This window comes from Myxocyprinus asiaticus, chromosome 24, assembly GCF_019703515.2.
Source record: "Myxocyprinus asiaticus isolate MX2 ecotype Aquarium Trade chromosome 24, UBuf_Myxa_2, whole genome shotgun sequence".
Lineage (NCBI taxonomy): Eukaryota > Metazoa > Chordata > Actinopteri > Cypriniformes > Catostomidae > Myxocyprinus > Myxocyprinus asiaticus.
Window position 1 is genome coordinate 18591371 of NC_059367.1, and position 20301 is coordinate 18611671.

Genomic DNA, 20301 nt, shown 5'->3' on the forward strand with positions numbered 1-20301 from the left:
AGACATACTGTCTGCTATTCATAAGTTTTATAGCTCTATACTTATATTGTACTGTATATTAACAAATGTCTCTGTTTTGTTTCTATCAGGGACTAAAAACGGTTCAAGGAACGAAAACAGAAAACGAACAAAATATTTAGCAGAACGTAACTGGAACAGGAACAAAATCCCTTTCAATTGTTCCGCTGTGAAAAAGTTATTTTTAAATGCTAACTGGTTAATAACTGGATAATTTTGCTCTGATATTTTTTTCATGAAACTAAAGACCAAAGGGTTTATCACAGTAAAGTTTCGAATTACATCACTTCCTGTTGGCTTTGTAGAACTACAAAATAGCATGTGCTTTGATTCTGAAGGAAACCGCTAGTTTCAAAGCCAACATTTTAAAATAATTTTGCCCGCATAATGTGACGTTTAGTCCAAACACACCAACGCAGTGTGTATGTGCATGCTGGAGAGAGAGATTTAGGATATAATTGATTTTAGGTGGCCAGATGATTTTTTGAAATTCTTCAAATATTTTAAGAATATTTTAAAAGGTGCATTCTTTAAATTATTTAAGTAATTTTGTCTTGGACTTACACTGAACTCTAGGGGCTTAGATGCAGCATGATTCAAATGCAATAGTTTTCAGTTTCAGATGCCATTGTAGAAATTCACTATTCACAGTCAGACATGATTAATTTAATCCATGACTGAAAGTGTCTAATAACAAGGTGGTTACTGAGATTAAGAGAGTCCTAACATGGCCGCCCCCATGAGGGGACCCTCTCCATGTAGAATTAAACAGCTTTTATAAGGTTACTGATATGACTGGAGTCCCAATCTCATGTGAGTGCTCATGATTTTGTAGATATGTTTCAAAATTACTTAAAAAAAAATTTTATTAACCGTTCTTTTACTTCGTTCAAACTGGTAACCATTTTGAAAAGAGGCTGCGGAACGCCAGAACGAAAAATGACTGTTTCTGCTTAGAACGAACTGAAATTAAAAACATTCAGTTTTAAGTCCCTGGTTTTTATATCTATTTGTTATCAATGTATTTTCAGAGAAACATTTGAGACTTAATTTAAGTCTTTGAAAGAGCTATGAAAGAGCAAACTCTATGAGCATTAAAATATGCCTTTTTCTCTCTCTCTCTCTCTCTCTCTCTCTCTCTCTCTCTCTCTCTTTCCTAGTTCTATTAAAACTTTGTATCCACGTCAACATTAGAGCGATCCTCTTACTTGAACAAACCCACACGCTGGACAAATGAGTAGCCATACACAGAAAGAAAAGTGTGAAAGTTTTGCTTCTATTCATTAAAAGCTTTCGTGAAGACATTAGTGGTCAGTTAATGTACACATTAAGGGTTATGGTGATAAAACAGAGGCTCAGATCCATGTTGAGTCAGCAGATCTGGCCTGTTTTTGCCCGTGCATTCAGAGTGGTATAATGTCTGACCTCTACATAACCCAAGCTTTGTGCTTCAGCTGTGATTATTAGCTGATTTATCTGTGTTGGGCTGTTTGAACTGCTGTGAGAATATGACCTTTATTGCTCAAATGGAAGACGGTCATCAGACTTTCTCAGGAGCTGATATGAGCACGATACATTTATTTATTAAAAAACCTGATAACATGTTTCTCAGCAGCTCCTTGCACTTTTGATCAGTGTTTTGTAGTTGTTTTGGATGCTGTTTAGCAGTCAAGTGATATTGGATTTTACCTATATGTTAACTGAGGTTATGGAAAAGCCGATAACTGATTAATCGGCCGATAGTGTTCCTATGTGTTTTGTTTTTAAGAACACAAGTCTTTCCTTACTGTGATGTACACAGACATAGAGGCTACAGTTACATTCAAAATTGAGTCCAAATTAAGTGAAGTCCCAATTACAGTTTATTGTGCAATTAAAATCCTAATAATAACCAGAAATATACAGAGGACTCTTATTTTGAAAAATTTGTGGTCCCAGCTGCTCACACCACAGAGAAGGGAAACAAAACATGCACACTTACGATCATCTACAATGTATTTCAATATAAATACTATAAAGTACACATGGTCATATAACAAATATGAACAGTAATTAATTAACAGTAGTTGACAAACTAGGAATTTAATCCAGCATTACAACCTCAAGACGTGAAACAAGTCATACTATGTACATTTCATAAAACTTGTTGTCTTGCTTTGACACTGCGTTTACACCAAAAAATCTATTTTCTGAATTTACTTGTGTGTCAGCTCCCTTCATTCAACACTTTTATCCAACTAAGTGCATTCATGAAGGTTCCATAATAGTTCTTACTGCCATCTAAAATTTGAGGAGAAAATAACATCCAATAGATCTTTTACCATTGGGGGGGCATTTAGCCCCATTGTACCCTATCATATAAAACTGTGTTAGTAAACTTATTTACTAACATATTACCTATTCAAAACTGTAATATGAGGAAGCTAGAGAACAATATGGGGCTAGGGGCTTCAGAAAGTCCAAAGGTGAAAGGTCACAATTGCTTCCTCCAATATGGGTGAAAATTGACCCATTAAGACAATACAAAGGAACAACTTGTTTTAAATTTGTATTTCTCTTGAACAATTATATACAAAAATGAATGGTTTTTTTTTTAAATTTATTTATAAAACAATTTTATGGTCTTGACAAAGTCACTACATTTGGTTCCAGTACCAAAAAATATGCTGTATTTATAATGTATTCTTTACCTGTCCCGGGTCACAAATGCCCCCAAGACAATGGGAGGGTTAATGTGCATTCCCTGTCTGTCACTCACTCAGCGTTGTCTCAATCACCTTTGCTTTATTCAGAAAAGGCCAATGAAAACTGGTGAGTGGAATTTGCATGCCACTCTCCACCCCAGACATACGGGTATAAAAGGAGCTGGCGTGCACCACTCATTCAGACTTGTTCTATGGAGCCGAGCGCATGTGTGTGTGTGTTCGTCCCGTCACCTTATCTTCTGCTGCTGGAATTTACGGCGCATATCAGCGGTCACCCTCGCACGATCGAGTGTTGTGCTTCCCCTGTGCGCTTCGGCGGCTTAGTCCATAGGTGTTAAAAGAGTATATTCCAAAAGAGTATATTTTCTTTAAAAGAGCTATCTCTCCCCACCGGATGGCCATGAGATCTGTCTCGAGTGCTTGGGTTGCCAGCATGCCAAGGCAGCTTTCGTGGAGGGGTCATGTTCTCACTGCGAGAACATTCCCATGAGAACGTTGCGGTCGTGGCTCTCTTCCTTTTTCGTGAAGCAGAGAGCCACGGCGGTTGCTTCCCGACCTGGTCCGTCCTGGGTTGAAACTCAGGCGGCTGCATCGGTGAGCTTCGAGGCGGTCCTGAGACGGGGGACCCAGGGATGAGGCAATTCTCATTGACGACTCTGACCCAGGTGTGCGCACGGGCCCCACTCCTGCTCCTGGGTCAGCACGAGGGGTATCCTAACATCGGAGCCCAGAAGGCATCCGGCACCCAAATTGTCAATAAAAGAGCAGTTTCCTCATTCCCTGGGTCATTCTCCAACGCTCAACCCCTCCGACCCTCACACCCGTGAGTATCTCACGTTCCCTTGTTTTCCATCGTTCAGTGGCATCCTCTCCACCGCAGTGCGAGGCAATGATGCATCGGTCCTTCGGGCGGAGATCGCCACCCTTCTGGTGAAGGGAGCGATAGAACCCGTCCCCTTAGCCAAGTCACACAAGGGCTTTTACAGCCCTTATTTTATCATGCCCAAGGGGGGGGGGGGGGGTTTGCGCCCAATCCTGGATCTGCGTGCCTTGAACAGAACCTTACACAGGCTTCCGTTCAAGATGTTGATGCAAAAGCGCATTGTCTGTACGACATCAGGATTGGTTTGTGGCAATCGACCTGAAGGACGCGTACTTTCACACATCGATCCTTCCTCGACACAGACACTTTCTTCGGTTTGATTCGAAGGACGAGCATACCAGTACAAGGTCCTCCCTTTCAGTCTGTCCCTGTCTCCACACATCTTTACCAAAGTCTCAGAGGCGGCCCTGACCCTGCTAAGGGAGAAGGGCATTCACATTCTCAATTATCTCGACGACTGGCTGATCCTAGCTCACTTGTGAGATCTATTGCGTACAGGGACCTTGTGCTTTGGCACCTCGACCGACTGGGGCTTCAGGTCAACTGGGAAAAGAGCAAGCTCTCCCCGGTGCAGAGCATCTCTTTTCTCGGTATGGAGTTGGACTCAGTCACCCTGATGGCATGCCTTACGAACGAGCGTGCACAGTCAGTGCTGGCCTGCCTGGAAACCTTCAGGCAGAAGGTAGCGGTCCTGGTGAAACAATTTCAGAGGCTTCTGGGGCATATGGCATCCTCAGCGGCGGTCTTCCCCCTTGGGTTGATGCATATGAGACCGCTCCAGCACTGGCTACAGACTCGAGGTGGGCATGGCGCCATGGCACCCAGCACGTGACTATCATGCCACAGGGCCATCAAACTTTCAGTCCTTGGCCAGACCTGCTGTTTCTACGGGCAGGGGTTCCCTTAGAGCAGGTCTCGAGGTGCGTTGTGGTCACAACAGATGCCTCAAATTCGGGCTGGGTCGCTGTGTGCAAGGGGCAGGATGTATCGGGGCTCTGGACAGGGCCCCGCCTGCAATGGCACATCAACTGCCTAGAGTTGCTGGCAGTATCGCTGGCCCTGCGGAGGCCACAGAACTACCACTCACTGGATGTTTTTTGTTTTTGGCACCATTTGGAGTTTGGCTTGTTTTGAGACTGTTGTGTGTGAAAATCCCAGGAGATTTTCCCAGCAGTTACAGAACTACTCACACCAGCCCATCTGGCACCAACAATCATCCCACGGTCCAAAATCACTGAGATCACATTTTTTCCCCCATTCTGATTGTTGATGTGAACATTAACTGAAGCTCCTGACCCGTATCTGCATGATTTTATGCACTGCTGCTACACGATTGGCTGATTAGATAATCGCATGAATAATTGTTGGTGCCAGAAGGGCTGGTTTGAGTATTTCTGTAACTGCTGATCTTCTGGGATTTTCACACACAACAGTCTCTAGAATTTACTCAGAATGGCGCCAAAAACAAATAAACATCCAGCAAGCAGCAGTTCTGTGGACGGAAACGCCTTGTTGATGAGAGCGGTCAACAGAGAATGGTCAGACTGGTTCAAACTGACAAAATCTACAGTAACTCAGATAACCGCTCTGTACAATTGTGTTGAGAAGAATAGCATCTCAGAATAATGCTATTCTGAGATGCGGGTTGGCACTGTTTTGGCGGCACGAGGGGGACCTATACAATATTAGGCAGGTGGTTTTAATATACGGCCTTGCTCTTGTGTACTTAATTTTAAACATTGTTTTCAAAGGTAATATTCAGAGGTAAAACTTGAGGAAATAAATGACTGTGTGGACCTTTTACCTTTTGCATTAGTGCAGTACATGTAAAATATCTTAAAATGTATATCACTATAAGTTAGAATTAACAACACGCCACTCCTTCTCTCTTTAACTCAATTTCCTGTTGAACAGTTTGAGTCATCTTATGTTTTCCCTGAGCTAATGGACATGAAGAATTTTGTAGATACAGATTCAGATATTCAGCTGGTATGTAGGCTGAGGAGGGACATCACAGGGAGGGGACGGGACATTTAGGGTGTCATTAAACAGTACAATAAGTTTGTGAAGCCAGCCTTTAAGTAGTACGTTGAACCCACCATGAGATTGTCAGACATTGTAGTGCCACGTGGTGAGATTTACATTCATGTTATGTAGAGATTCTACTATGAACATAGTAGTAATTATGTAAAGGGGACTGACACTGTTGTTTTCATTTGCTCTTTCTCTCCTTCACACAGACACACACAGGTGGAGGTAACATGGTGGCCATTGACCTGATCGTTCAACATGTTCACAGCCAGCTGGAAGAGGTGAGTGAAAAAGGACATTGTGGGAAAATGTGTCATGTGAATTATCCCAAAGACTGTAAGCAAATCTTAAGCTACCTTCACATTTCCAGACACTGAATAAAGAAGTGGTGCCCTCTGCCTGTGAAGAGAGATTGTGCAGAAAATCCTTAATTTAATTCTATTTTATGTGGGGACTGTGAAGTAAACGATTATAAAATGACTTGCATGTTGAAAGTGGTGCAATGTTTGCACTGATGACTGGTTTAAAATGATTATTAATAGCACTCTATACTGTTGTTTTGAGGAGTATTTATACACTAGATAAAAAAAAAAAAGTTGATGCTTTTGTTTTCATCTCTTGTTCTTTTACTTTCTCTGTCTTCTCACTCTTTCTTTTTCACTCTTTTTTACTTACATTTCATCTCTGTCCGGTAGCATGCATTTTCTGGGCAGCGTGAGCTTAGTGTCAGGTAGAGAAGCTTTGTTGTTCACCTGTGTTCTGTTGGAAATATCATGTCCATTACAGGTGGTCTTCATTCGTATTTAAATCCTCTTTTTGTCTTTGAGAGTGCTGATATGCTTTATTTCTGCTTCCACTGACATGCACACACACTCTCACAGGGCGCTCCTGGATACAGCTCATCAATCCCAGCCTCTCCTTCAGACTCTCAGTGTGTTAGAGAGCACGCCACAGGTGCGAGGCTGTCACACCATAATAAGGTGATCAGCTCTCGTATGAAACTTCCGCTAAAGCTGTTTTTTTCAATGCTAAGCTACTTTCTCCTATCCCAGTTAAATGTGCTGTGACAACTAAGCCATTTGTAGGCTGATTTGCTCAAAGATTGTGTTTGCACTTTGGCTTTGTGGTGGTGTTTTTACCATTGCTGTTTATTTGAGCGAGCTAACAATTTTGGCCCAGCCAGTGATGTTGTTTTTGGTGGGACTGTCTGTTTGGCAAATAAAAAAAGTGACTACAGGTCACGGTCGGGATTGTTTGAAGACTTTAAAGCCATTTCAACCTAGTCTCAGCCTCAAACAGTATGCTCACGGACATGCACTAATAGTCTGATGCATATTGCACACAAAACTGGAAAAGGCTTTCTCAAGTTATTAAGTAATAACTTGATTAGCTGGTTTGATGGAACTTTGTGAAACTAAAAGCAAAGGACAAGACTTTTTAGCAGTCCACACAGAAACAGTTTTCAGAGTCGTTTTCATAAGGTTCTGTGCTGATACATCAAGCGGTGTTGAGAATGAAATTATCACTGGATTTACCAGTGTTTATGATGGATATGAAGTCATGCTTGAGGGCTACTAGTTTTAATAAAGCAATATCACACGAGCAATGGCTCGTGTGATAGCATCTGCATGGCTGTGATTCGGCCGCAGACCGAGTGCCATAGGTAATCACAGCAGTGCGGATTTAGGGCATGATTGTGAGATTGGTGCCAGAAGGGCTGGTTTGATTTTTCTGTAACTGCTGAAATACAACATGATTGCGAGTGTGATGTTGCTTATATACAATTCAATGAACAAGTAACTAAAACAATGAGTGAAAAAAAAAAAAAATGCATTTGTGCATGGAAATACTCTCTTATGCCACAAATCAGGATCTGCCATTGCTAGTTCAAAAGATACGCCCAATCCATCCATCCATGCATCTGCTAAAGCCTATCCCAGCTGTCTTGGGCCGAAGGCAGGGAAGCCCCCTTGACAGGTAGCCAGTCCATCACAGGGCTAACACACACAGACATACACATTTACACTCTCACTCACACCTATGGGCAATTTAGAGTTTCCAATTCACTTGACCTGCATGTTTTTAGAATGTGGGGGAAACCGGAGCAAACCCAAGCGAACACAGGGAGAACATGCAAACTCCACACAGAAAGCCTCTCAAGCAGAGCTGAACAGTAAAGCTATAGTTGTTTAACTCTATTCCTCATCTTTAGTGTTAGTCAGCTTGCTGTAGATAATGTCAATTTGGTCAAATACATAGGGCTCCTCCCTGAGTATTTTGCGGTAGCCGGCTCGTTCTCTCCTCCGCCATGTTGAATGTTTACATCTGTATTCTGCTCCCAATGCAGAAACTCTGGTAGGTAAGCACTTGAGTATGTGTGATTACTTTGTCTGTTGTGTCTATCAGCTGTGATAAGCCTTAATGCTGAAGCTGTATTTCCCAGTTGTAGTCTAGTCGTAATCCGAGCAATCACAGAGTGAGAGGCAATTGTCAATGACTTAAAAAACAAAAACGCTTGCTGACTGACAGTGCTGACTCAAATGTCACCTAAACTCACTCAAAACACACAAAAATGGTCTTTGTTGCCACCTGTTGGCTAAAATCTTTAATGTCACAGGGTTAAATGAAAAGAGATGCACCTAGAGCAGTTTTACACATCTACGCTGCTCTTACACTTAGTTTAAAATGCCGTGAACACAAGCGGAGTGATACAAACAGTAAAGTGTCTGAGTACTGCTGTTCTGAGACATCAGCACTCATGGAACGTGGCATGGCGTAAAATCACTAAATAACTAACTAACTCATGAAACGTCTCTCATTTAATCAGATTCGAGGACCGGAACTAACTGTTGTATATAAGATAATACAGTAGACCACACATTCAAAATGTTTACAGTTTTTCCAAATTGTTTACACACTAAAATTGGAACTTAAAACGCAATCACCGAAACCTGAAACTCATGTACCAAAGTCTGCAAAATTGCAAGCACAATTCCTGCTTTACACCCCGTTTTCAATTCTATATCACACTTTTTGCAAAACACTACACACAGTTCTCTACATTAGGCACATCATTCAAAATTAAAATCTCTTTTGTCCCTTTGGAAACCAATGCAAATCACAATTCCAAGTTCTATACACCAAGTGGCAACACCCACTCCTCGCAGGTGTAAAGACTAGTTGCTGAATTGTTCACTTAGAAATCAGAGCTTTAGCACTATAAAAGGCCACAGATGAGCTCTCCTGTTTTGGAGGAAAATGGAAGTCAATGGTAAAGCAAGAGCTAGAGGTGCAGGAGTGAGAGGAAGAGGAGGAAGAGGAAGATGAGGTCGAGGAAGGACAGTTGTCTCAGATGAGATCAGGGCCACATTGGTTGACCATGTGCTCAACCATGGATTGAGTATGAGGGAGGCTGGGCAGAGAGTTTAGCCCAGCTTGAGCCGCTACACGGTTGCATCTATCATCCGTACATTCATAAATGTATACACTATTGTGAACATGGTGGTGGCAAACAATACCAATAGACTACGTGAAATCCAGAACCACATAATTGCAGATAACACAATATTCAATGACATTCACCAGGTGGGCTTGTGTACATTGGACCTTGTATTGAAGCGCAACCGAATTCGGATAAAAAAGTCTACAGGGTGTCATTTGAACGAAACTCAGAGAGGGTTAAAGAACAGCACTATGAATATGTACAAGTAAGTACTATACTGTGAATTTACTATCATATCAGCACTGCATAGACACATTACAGTACTATAATCCAGTGTTTTGTGCCTCACCATATTGACTGCTCTAGGTCTATTTCACAAATTGTTGTCTGTTTCAGAATTGTCTGTTTTAGAGAGTCTTGGAGCTGGATGCCGCTGCAGTGCAGTACATTTATATTTACATTGATGAGGCTGGCTTCAACCTAGCTAAAAGAAAGGGATGGGGACAGAATATTATTGGCCACCGTGCCATTGTGAATGACCCTGGACAGCATGGAGGGAATATCACCATGTGCGCAGCCGTTAGAGTGGGCATCAAGGTGTCCTCCATCACCATGCCAACCTTGGTCCGTACCACACCGCCCTTCTCATCACATTCCTGGACACACTACATGGCATCCTCATTCCAGCCAAGCAGAGGGGTGGACCACAGCAGCCCAGGTATGTTGTCATCTGGGACAACGTGAGTTTCCACCGGGCTGCTCTGGTCCGCAACTGGTTCATCGACCACCCACAGTTTATTGTTCTATACCTCCCACCATATTCCCCATTCCTAAACCAAAGTTGTTTTTTGGCATGACGATGGAAGGTGTATGACTGCCATTCCCTCACACATATGCCTCTTCTCCAGCCAAAGGAGGATGCATGTGGTGAAGTTGATGTGGTGGCTTTCGGCAGCTGGATCCGTCACTCCAGAAGATTTTTCCCCGCTGTTTAGCCAGGGAGAACATTACTTGTGATGTAGATGAGGTGCTGTGGCCAGACCAAAATTGGAAGCAGGATGCAGCTTAATTTGTTTTTTCTTACATTTTGCACGTGTTTTTGTCCTTTTGTGTTGAAAGTTTTGAAAGAATGAGCCACTTTCATTTTTTATATTTGTACAGAAAACCCTTTATCTTACTGAATGTTTTTCCTGGTTTTCTCCTGTTGGGTATGGAAAGTGTTACATATAAAACACAAGTGTTCAAAAATACTGATTTTGGAAATAAATGACAATGTTTTTGTTACTGTATTGCATTTGTGTGTGTTTATTTATGTATATTTGAGTAGGTATTCATTACTGTAATAATCTTTTACAAGCTAGAGTGTAACACTGACAATGCAAAAGGCATAAACCTACTGATGGGATATTCATATTAGTGTTTTGTGTTGAGGGGTTTTGGAAAGAGGGGATGTGTCTAATTGATGGCTGCTAGAAGTTCCAGAATGGCTAACATCTCTTCCAGCAACTTTAACGCTTGTTAAATTTACATTTACATTTACATTTATTCATTTGGCAGACCCTTTTATCCAAAGCGACTTACAAAAGAGGAAAACAAAAGCGAATCATCTTAAGGAGACAGTGGTATGAAAAGTGCCATACTACAAAGTTTCACTAGCATTAGAATAGAATTCAAAACAGATTAAAAGTGCAACAAGAATATTATTTTTTTATTTTTTTATTTTTTTTATTTTATTATTAATGACTGGTTAAGTGCTCATGGAAAAGATGTATTTTTAGTCGTTTTTTGAAGACAGATTGTGAGTCAGCTTCACGGATGGAGTTGGGAAGGTCATTCCACCATTGTGGTATGATGAAGCTGAAAGTGTTTTGGTGCCTCTTTGTGTTGGTACAACAAGGCGACGTTCCTTAGCCGACAGCAGGCTTCTAGTGGGCGCGTAGCTCTGCATAAATGACTTTAGGTATGCTGGAGCAGACCCAGTGACTGTTCTGTATGCCAGCATCAGAGCCTTGAATTTGATACGTGCATCAACCGGCAGCCAGTGGAGAGAGACAAGGAGTGGTGTAACATGCGCTCTCTTTGGTTCATTAAAGACCAGACGTGCTGCTGCATTCTGGATCATTTGCAGGGGTCTAATTGCACATGCAGGGAGGCCTGCAATGAGAGCGTTACAGATAGTGATAGTTAAATAGTTAAATAGTGCCGGCTGTTTTGGAATTCATGTGTCTGTCAGAACTCTGCACGTAGAAGAATGTCTTGGTGTCATAAAATCAGGCTAATGACTCACTGGCCTGCTTTACCCTTTTCTCTGCATCTCCTCCGCACTCGTCCTCAATTGTCTGTTTGTTTGTAGGAACAAAGCCGTGACGAGTTTATCTTCTACTCAAAGAGACTGATGAGGCTGCTTATTGAACACCCTCTGTCTTTCTTGCCCTCCAAGGTTTGTGTGGGTGTATTTGTGTGTGCAATATGGATGTGTCTTTTTATCAAAGCTTTATATTATTTGGGAGATCAAAGCTAATTCTGTGGTGCTTTAAATTATAGATTCATATTTTGCTGCGTTTTTTTATCTGCATTCATTCATTGCACTTCATAATGTTCCTCTTTAGCTTTACTCTGTCATCACACAAATGTCTCTTTTACAGGCTTTTACAGGCTTGCACTGTCCAGACACCACAAAGCCAAGAGTGTGAGGGACAAAGATTTAGCAGAAAAGGGGTACATTTGTGTGAATTTGTGTCTCTAAATGGTTCATTTTCAGTATTTTGAAATCATGATAGTTATGAAGCAGCCCCTGTCTTTCTCTCCCTCAGATCACAGTTGTGTCCATTCTTCAAGCAGGTGAAACCATGGAGCCTTAAATCACTGCAATCAATAATAGAATCAAAATGTCTTTCTATAGGTGGTGCTTTTCTCTCTTGTGTAGACTAAATTTAATTCTAGACTACAGGCTACTTTCTGAACATTTTTTTCTGGCCACAGTTTAAGCCTAGCAATTAACATATATATATATATACACTGGCAGCCAAAAGTTTGGAATAATGTACTGATTTTGCTGTTTTGGAAGGAAATTGGTACTTTAATTCACTAAATTGGCATTTAGCTGATCACAAAGTATAGTCAGGACATTACTGATGTAAAAAACAACACCATCACTATTTAAAAAAAGTAATTTTTTATCAAATCTAGACAGGTCCCATTTCCAGCAGCCATCACTCCAACACCTTATCCTTAAGTAATCATGCTAAATTGCTAATTTGGTATTAGAAAATCACTTGCCATTATATCAAACACAGTTGAAAGCTATTTGGTTCGTTAAATGAAGGTTAACATTGTCTTTGTTTTTGAGTTGCCACAGTATGCAATAGACTGTCATACCTAAAGTCAATATTAGGTCAAAAATGGCAAAAAAAGAAACAGCTTTCTCTAGAAACTCATCAGTCAATCATTGTTTTGAGGAATGAAGGCTATACAATGCTTGAAATTGTCAAAAAACTGAAGATTTCATTCAAAGGTGTACACTACAGTCTTCAAAGACAAAGGACAACTGGCTCTAACAAGGACAAAAAGAGAAGTGGAAGGCCAGATGTACAACTAAACAAGAGGATAAGTACATCAGAGTCTCTAATTTGAGAAATAGATGTCTCACATGACCTCAGCTGACAGCTTCATTGAATTCTACCCGCTCAACCCCAGTTTCATGTACAACAATAAAGAGAAGACTCAGGGGTGCAGGCCATATGGGAAGAATTGCAAAGAAAAAGCCACTTTTGAAACAGAAAAACAAAAACAAAAGGTTAGAGTGGGCAAAGAAACACAGACATTGGACAACAGATAATTGGAAAAGAGTGTTATGGATCTTAACCCCATTGAGCTTTTGTGGGATCAGCTAGACTGTAAGGTGCGTGAGAAGTGCCCGACAAGACAGCCACATCTATGGCAAATGCTACAGGAAGCGTGGGGTGAAATGTCACCTGAGTATCTGGACAAACTGACAGCTAGAATGCCAAGGATCTGCAAAGCTGTCATTGCTGCATGTGGAGAATTTTTTGATGAGAACTTTTTGAAGTAGTTTAAGAAGTTCTGAACATTTTGTTCAAATTGTAATAGTATGCCATTTTGGTGAATAAAAGTACCAATTTCTTCCATAAGAGCAAAATCTGTATATTATTCCAAACTTTTGGCTGCAGCGTATATATATATATATATATATATATATATATATATATATATATATATATATATATATATATATTGTACAAGGGCGCAACTTTAATACAGTAACAGTATATGTAAAATACACAACGCATAGGGGCACCACACAAAAGTGGGTGGTCGGTCAGAAGGCAAAATGCTCAAATTAAAATTAGTGCTGAAAACAAAAACAAAACAAAAAAATTAGTGCTGTCAGTCAATTAAAATATTTAATCGCGATTAATCGCATGAATTTTCATAGTTAATTACGTTTATCGCAACTTTTTAAAGTGCTGAAAATTGTATTCTTTATATACTTCTTTTCCTGTAAAAAATGCATTTAGTTCCTTTTTGGAAAGAAAACAAAACAATATGTAACAATAGTGTTTTATTAAAAATTTCCAAACACAGCATTTTAGTGTAGAAAGATAGAAATACAACAAAGCAGCACCAATTCAAGTAACATTAAATGTTTCCCAAATTCTAAATGGGAGGTTGAAAAATTTAAAGAACCTTTCCCCATAGGTTGCATTTTCATTTCATTGGGCCTGATCATTGACACGGAATCATTGTTGTGTGTTTGTTTGTGGTATGTACGTCAGGGATATGACCCCGGCATATCACAAAGGTTCGCTATTCCAACCATTGTTTAGCACTCAAACAGAGCTGAATAAAATATTAGAATCTAATGTTAAAATGGTAAATGTGTTAATACCGTTATTTTAAAACATTTAAAATTAATCACATGCATAATGCGTTCGTTTTGACATCCCTAACAACTTGTCTACACTGGGCGCGTCCGTTGACGCAACGCAACGGCTTGAGGCTGTCTGCACTGGACGCGTTAACACCAACGTTCTAAGCCGTTTATTTGTGTTGTTGGCGGTAGTAGCGCCAGCACGTGCAGCTCACAATGGAACAGGACACCTGTTTACTGTCGGCCAACGCGCCGCAACGGATGCTTCCGACGTAGAGAGCATCATTGATTATAATGGTATTCTATTGCTTTTAAAGCGACGCGCCTCACGCATCAGGTGTTGACATGGTGTAAAAAAAAATGTACCTTCAGTTTTCTGAAGATGACATGAAAGATGGAGATGAACAGTATGTGTGAATGCAAAATGCAAAATATTTTGAGGTCAAATTTGATTAATAGATTTACTAAAAATTATTTGATGTTGAATAACATGCTGAAAAACCAATGGTGAAAGACTATAACAGGTTCTTCCAATATAGGTCAAATTTGAACTGAGAAAAAAAAAAAAAAGCTTTCATTGTGTGTGTGTGTGTGTGTGTGTGTAGGTGGGTTTTGGTGGTTTACAAGGACTTTTTTTAGGTTACAAACTGGTAATTACAAGGGTATTATGCTATATATGTGGTTTATGATGACATTTCTAGTGTTCCCATAATTCAAATCACTTAAAAAAAACATACTAAACTATGCTTTTTTTTTTTTTTTTAAATGGAAGAATGCAGAAAGTTTTTGGTGAGGGTTAGGTTTAGGGGTAGGGTTATGGTATAGAATCTATAGTTCGTACAGTATAAAAATCATTATGTCTATGAAGAGTCCTCATAAGGATAGCCGCACCAACACGGCCCTGTCTTATGTATGGTAAATGTTTGGTTGTGGATTTTTTTGTAATTTAAAAACAAGGCTTAGTGTGTGTGTGTGTTAAATGATACTGATGTCAGGTTTATTTTTCTCACAGCTCTCCTCACACCTCTGTTTTAAATTTTGCCTGTTGGTCTCTGTCTCCGTGGTAACAGAGATCTCCTGACTCCTCAGTTTGATTCTTTTTGGTGGCTGTGGTTTCCTCTCCCTCACTTCGTTTCCGTGGTAACTAAGGCTTTTCCTTCCCCCTTTCATTTGGCTGCACTACCTGCGACTGCCCAGAGTCATAAGTGAGGATCATTTGATTTTGATGGACAGCACCATTTCCACGGGAGCAGCAGCCATGATGGGGGTGAGGGTGCTGTTGGTATGTGGCTGACAACCTAATTTTTTCCAATACATTTAAAAACAAAGCACATCTCTCTCTCTCCCATGTACATTTATGCTGAACATTACACACTTGCACAAAGTATACTGTATTTGACATATCTCAGTAATTAGGCACAAAAATTAGATTTTTGTTTAGCATATGTATGTGTATCTACAGAACCATGATGACCAGGAAGACAAGATTGTGTTGGTGTCACTGCTGATGGCAGAGTTGGGGGTTCACTCAGTGGCTTTCCTTGTGTCAAGATCATCACCACTGCTGTTGACAAGAGACTGGATGTTCTCCTCAATGTCATTCCAGGGATAGGTACATTTTTTCATGTTAAGTCACTTGCTGCCTGTTGCTTCTTTGTACAAGATTACCATGATGAACTTAACTCCAGGGTTCCCACACTTTTAGACCAATGAATTTCCATGATTTTTACAGTTTATAGAGATTGCACTCAAAAAGAGCTAAATCTAGCTGCTGAAACATTTTAGAGCTAAGCATAAATAGAAAAATGTGTGTTGTCAATAAGTATTTCCATGACTTTTCCATAACACTTTAAGACTTTATTCATTCCTATTTATTTCTCATGCCTGCAAATCACAATTTTAAAATTCAAGGACATTTTCAGGCTTTCCATCACCTTGGGAAATGTGTAACTCATCCTGAAATATAAGATGATATTATGGAACAGAATTGTACATTGATGTAGAAGTAGATATCTGTTAAGTGTCAATAACAATGAACAGATGATTTTTAAATCTAAATAAATGGAACATGTAGAACAGTAGTTTAGAAATATCTTAGTCTGTCCTAAATGCTTGTGTGTTTATGTGAGTCTGTTTGCTGTCCTTGAAGGTGATTTTGGTGACCTATACTTGGACAGGTCACCAAATCTGCCCCAGGACAGATGGGCCTTCATCATGGAGTGATGAAGAAGAAGAACCTCATAGCTGCTGATCAGAGGTTTGGTGCTTTGTTTGAGGTGGTATATTGTAGTGTGCACTAAGTCATCAACCAGAAATTTGCATTACAGTTACTACAGCCAGCATGCACAGTATTATGTTCTGTGAGGAACAACATTGTATTTTATAGAGTCAACCAGGAACAAGAGAGTTTTTGGTAGGCACAATTTGATTAAATGTAAAACAATTAAATGTCTATTATAACTGTACTCTCTGTGCATAAACAGAACATTTTGATCAGATTTGATGTCTTTCAATGTTATAAACAAAACAACCTGCTTACTATCACAATAGCATCCACTTTTATACATTTCTAAGTACTAGTCTATATGTTTGTGTAAATGGTTAGAATGGCTGGACTCATTTGGCTGTTTATTGGTTTTGCACATTCAATGTGAAATACATTTTTTGCAAACCCTTGATAATGCCTCTTTTTAAAATATTTTATTTGTTCCCTCTTCCTCACAGCTCCCTCTTGTTTACCTATGAAATCTGTTTGTCTTATATACAGATGAACATATTCAGACATACCTACCCCACTTTAGAAATTTCTACTTGGCAAAACAGAGGAAGTTTTCTGAGAGCAGGTTACAGCCATTTTTCCAGACAGCCCCTGTGCTTCTGCATTCTCAACACCAGGAGTCAGTATATCACCCCTCCTGTCTCAATGTGCTTTCGCAGGTTCCAAATGGACACAACTGTGGAACTAAAATGTATGTAACATTAAAAAAAAAAGAATACAATACAAATAATATGGGATATAAAGGAAAGATCCAGATCATCAAACCAAGCTGTTACTACAATCTAAGTAGTAAAATATTACAATGAGTGAATTAACCTTAACATTCACTCTGCTTAAGGACCTTTTCATAGCTGTGGGTGAAGGAGTCTATTGAGGGAATGCAATTGAAAAAATTTCATTTGGTTGAGAGCTCTATTGAGATGGAATAATGAACTGCCAAGAACTGCTAAGATAGGAAGACATATAAGGAAATTAAAAGACGACTTTGTAATGTTGTGAGGAAGAAAAAAAACCATAGAAGTTTCTAAAAAAAATGTGACATCCATTAAAAGAAAATAGAGACAACTTTGCATAAACAAGTAACTTAAAAGATCTTTTTTTTTTTCTACATTATTGTACAACTGGAATAAAAAGGGCACTTGTCAAAGAAATAACCTAGAGCCAAGCTGTACAAACCTTGCAGATATCTTTGGCACAAGGGAGCCAAAATTTGAAGATCTGCATTTAGGGAAAATATGTCTTTTCTAGCAGGATGGTGACTCGAAGCACATGGCAAAAATTCTGATGGAATGGTTTGAAGGTTGGCATTTTGCAATGGCCCAGCCAGAGCCCAAACTTTAATCAGGTGAAAATATTTGGTTTGACTTGAAAATTGCTCCCCACATGCTGTACTCTCCATCTAATTTGGCACAGATGGAGCAAATTTGCATTGAGGTATTGGCAAAAATTCTATAATTTCCAAGTGTAATCTCATGCAGACAAGAACAATTACTGCTATATCTGGTGCTAAAGGACTGTGTACCATTGACATGGAAGGGGTAAATATTCCAGTAAATGATAAATATAAGGCTTTTATTATCAGGGGGGGAAATCCTGAATAAATATTACTGTGTGGTTCATTAAGGTGTTTATTACTTATGTGGTAAAAAACAAAACAAAAATCGAAATCTTTTTTTTTTTTTTTTTTTACATTAGGAGATCAGGGCAGGACAACTTTTGTTACATGGTCTGAAAGGGAATGTTATGCCCCAATAATATGTAACAACATATGCTGAAGGCACTGTGCATTGCTAAAACTGTATAGGAACCTGAATGATAGAGGCTATATTGTACCCTTACTAGTTTGCCACAACATTAAAAAAACAGCCAGACCCTTTTTTCAGTGTTGCTGTGGCTCTAAAATGTGGGTGGCATCTTGACTTAGCAGAGCTCCTTGTACACGCTAAATTCACCTAGACAACAAACTTGTCTGTGACTGCATCCTCAAGGTTAACCTGTTACTATGGAAACAAGTCAGCCAATAAAAAAACAGCAGATGGTGGCTATGTTGACTGCACCCTTTTTGTTTTAAGGATGACCTATTTTTTTCCCCAGAGCAAGTCAGATACAAGCTTGTGACACACAAACACAAACACAAACACACACACACACACACACACACACACACACACACACACGCGCGTGCGCACACACAGTAAGAGGTTGGGAAACAAGCTACACTTAACACAAGTTCATATGTTCATTTGAATGAAATAAAAATCCCTGTGACCTCCTCCATCTGTTTGTAATGTAATCTTTCTCTATAATATAAGGAGACTTTGTCTCAATGGAGAGGAATTTTTAAATACCATACCATGACAGTGAGGCAGTTGTCATAGGAATGGCAAGTACCATGGTGAAAGGCTGATGTGACTACAACTTCAATGGCTAATTAGGGTAAACAAAGAACTCTGCGATCCCTCATCTACCTGAGCACATAAACTAATCAAATCTGGTTTAATCAGAGCCTAATCACATCCAGATTTAGAATGAGTGAAATGTCCTCTAGAAGATTTGCTCAACCTTTTGCATTGATGCCTACAGACATCACAGAATGCAAATGAAGCACAGATGCACATCTGGTTCTTTTGTAAGTCAGAGAAGCAAAACGATGCTTTTGTGGGATCACATGTCTTATGTATACAGTGGCAAGAAAAAGTATGTGAACCCTTTGGAATTAGCTGGTTTTCTGCATTAACTGGTCAAAAAATATGATCTCATCTTCATCAGTCACAAGTATAGACAAACACAGGGGCAGATTTAGACATGGGCAACATGGGCAGCCACCCGGAGTGGCATATTGCCAGGGGCAGCACGGGATGCCCGCACAAAAAAGCGGGTGCCCTGAAGTCCACCAGCCATCTCATCTCCAACCACCACAACCAGCAGCCCCAGGGCGCCATGCAAGCTAGAACCGCTACTGGACAAACACAACGTGCTTAAGCTAACAACACACCAACAATTATAATCTTTCATGTCTTTATTGAACACATCCCATTAAACATTCACAGTGCTGTGGAAAAAGTAAGTGAACCCTTGAATTTAATAAATGGTCGATCCTCCTTTGGAAGCAATAACCTCAACAAAGCATTTCCGGTAGCCGCGGATTAGACCTGCACAACGTTCAAAAAGAATTTTGGACCATTCTTCCTTACAGAACTGCTTTGGCTCAGCCATATTCCTAGGATGTCTGGTGTGAATGCCTCTCTTGAGGTCTCTATTGGTTAAGGTTTGGGCTCTGACTGGGCCACTCCAAAAGGTAGATTTTCTTTTTTTGAAGCCATTCTCTAGTGGATTTACTTTGATGTTTTGAGTTATTGTCCTGCTGCATCACCCAGCTTCTCCTGAGCTTCAGCTTGCGCACAGCCATCCTGACATTATCCTGATATCTTGGGTAGGGTATCATGATAAACTTTGGAATTAATTTTTCCTGCGATGACGGCAAGTGGTCCAGGCCCCGAAGCAGCCCCAAATCATGATGCTCCCACCACCGTACTTCACCATTGGGATGATGTTTTCATGTTGCCCTTTTTATGCATACACAGTGCTGCGTGTTCTTCCCAAACAATTCAACCTTAGTTTCATCAGTCCACAAAACATTTTCCCAAAACAGTGATGTTAACCAATTCCAGTGATTCCTTCAAGTCTTCATCTGTCCCTTCATCTGTTCTTTTTTTTTTTTTTTTACCTCATTGAGCATTCTGTGGTGTGCCCTGTGAGTCATCTTGGCTGGATGGCCACTTCTAGGGAGAGTAGCCACACTACTAAATCGTCTCCATTTATAGACAATTTGTCTAACTATGGGCAGATGAATGTCTAGCAATGTCTTTGAGATAACTTTGTAACCCTTTCCAACAATTCTTGATTGTAGGTCTTCTGAGATCCTTTTTTGCGAGGCATGGTCCATGTCAGCAGATGCTTCATGTAAATAGCGAACTCAAAATGTTTGCCAACTCTAATTAGCTTTTGTTGATGTCATAAACCTATGGGTTCACATACTTTTTCCAACCTACA

The 20301-nt window shown here is 40.0% G+C and overlaps 1 pseudogene; it reads left to right on the forward strand.

The window, feature by feature from the left end:
- The first annotated feature begins 3355 nt into the window (after positions 1–3355).
- LOC127415382 (uridine-cytidine kinase-like 1) lies at positions 3356–16245 on the forward strand (annotated as a pseudogene).
- Positions 16246–20301: the final 4056 nt, after the last annotated feature.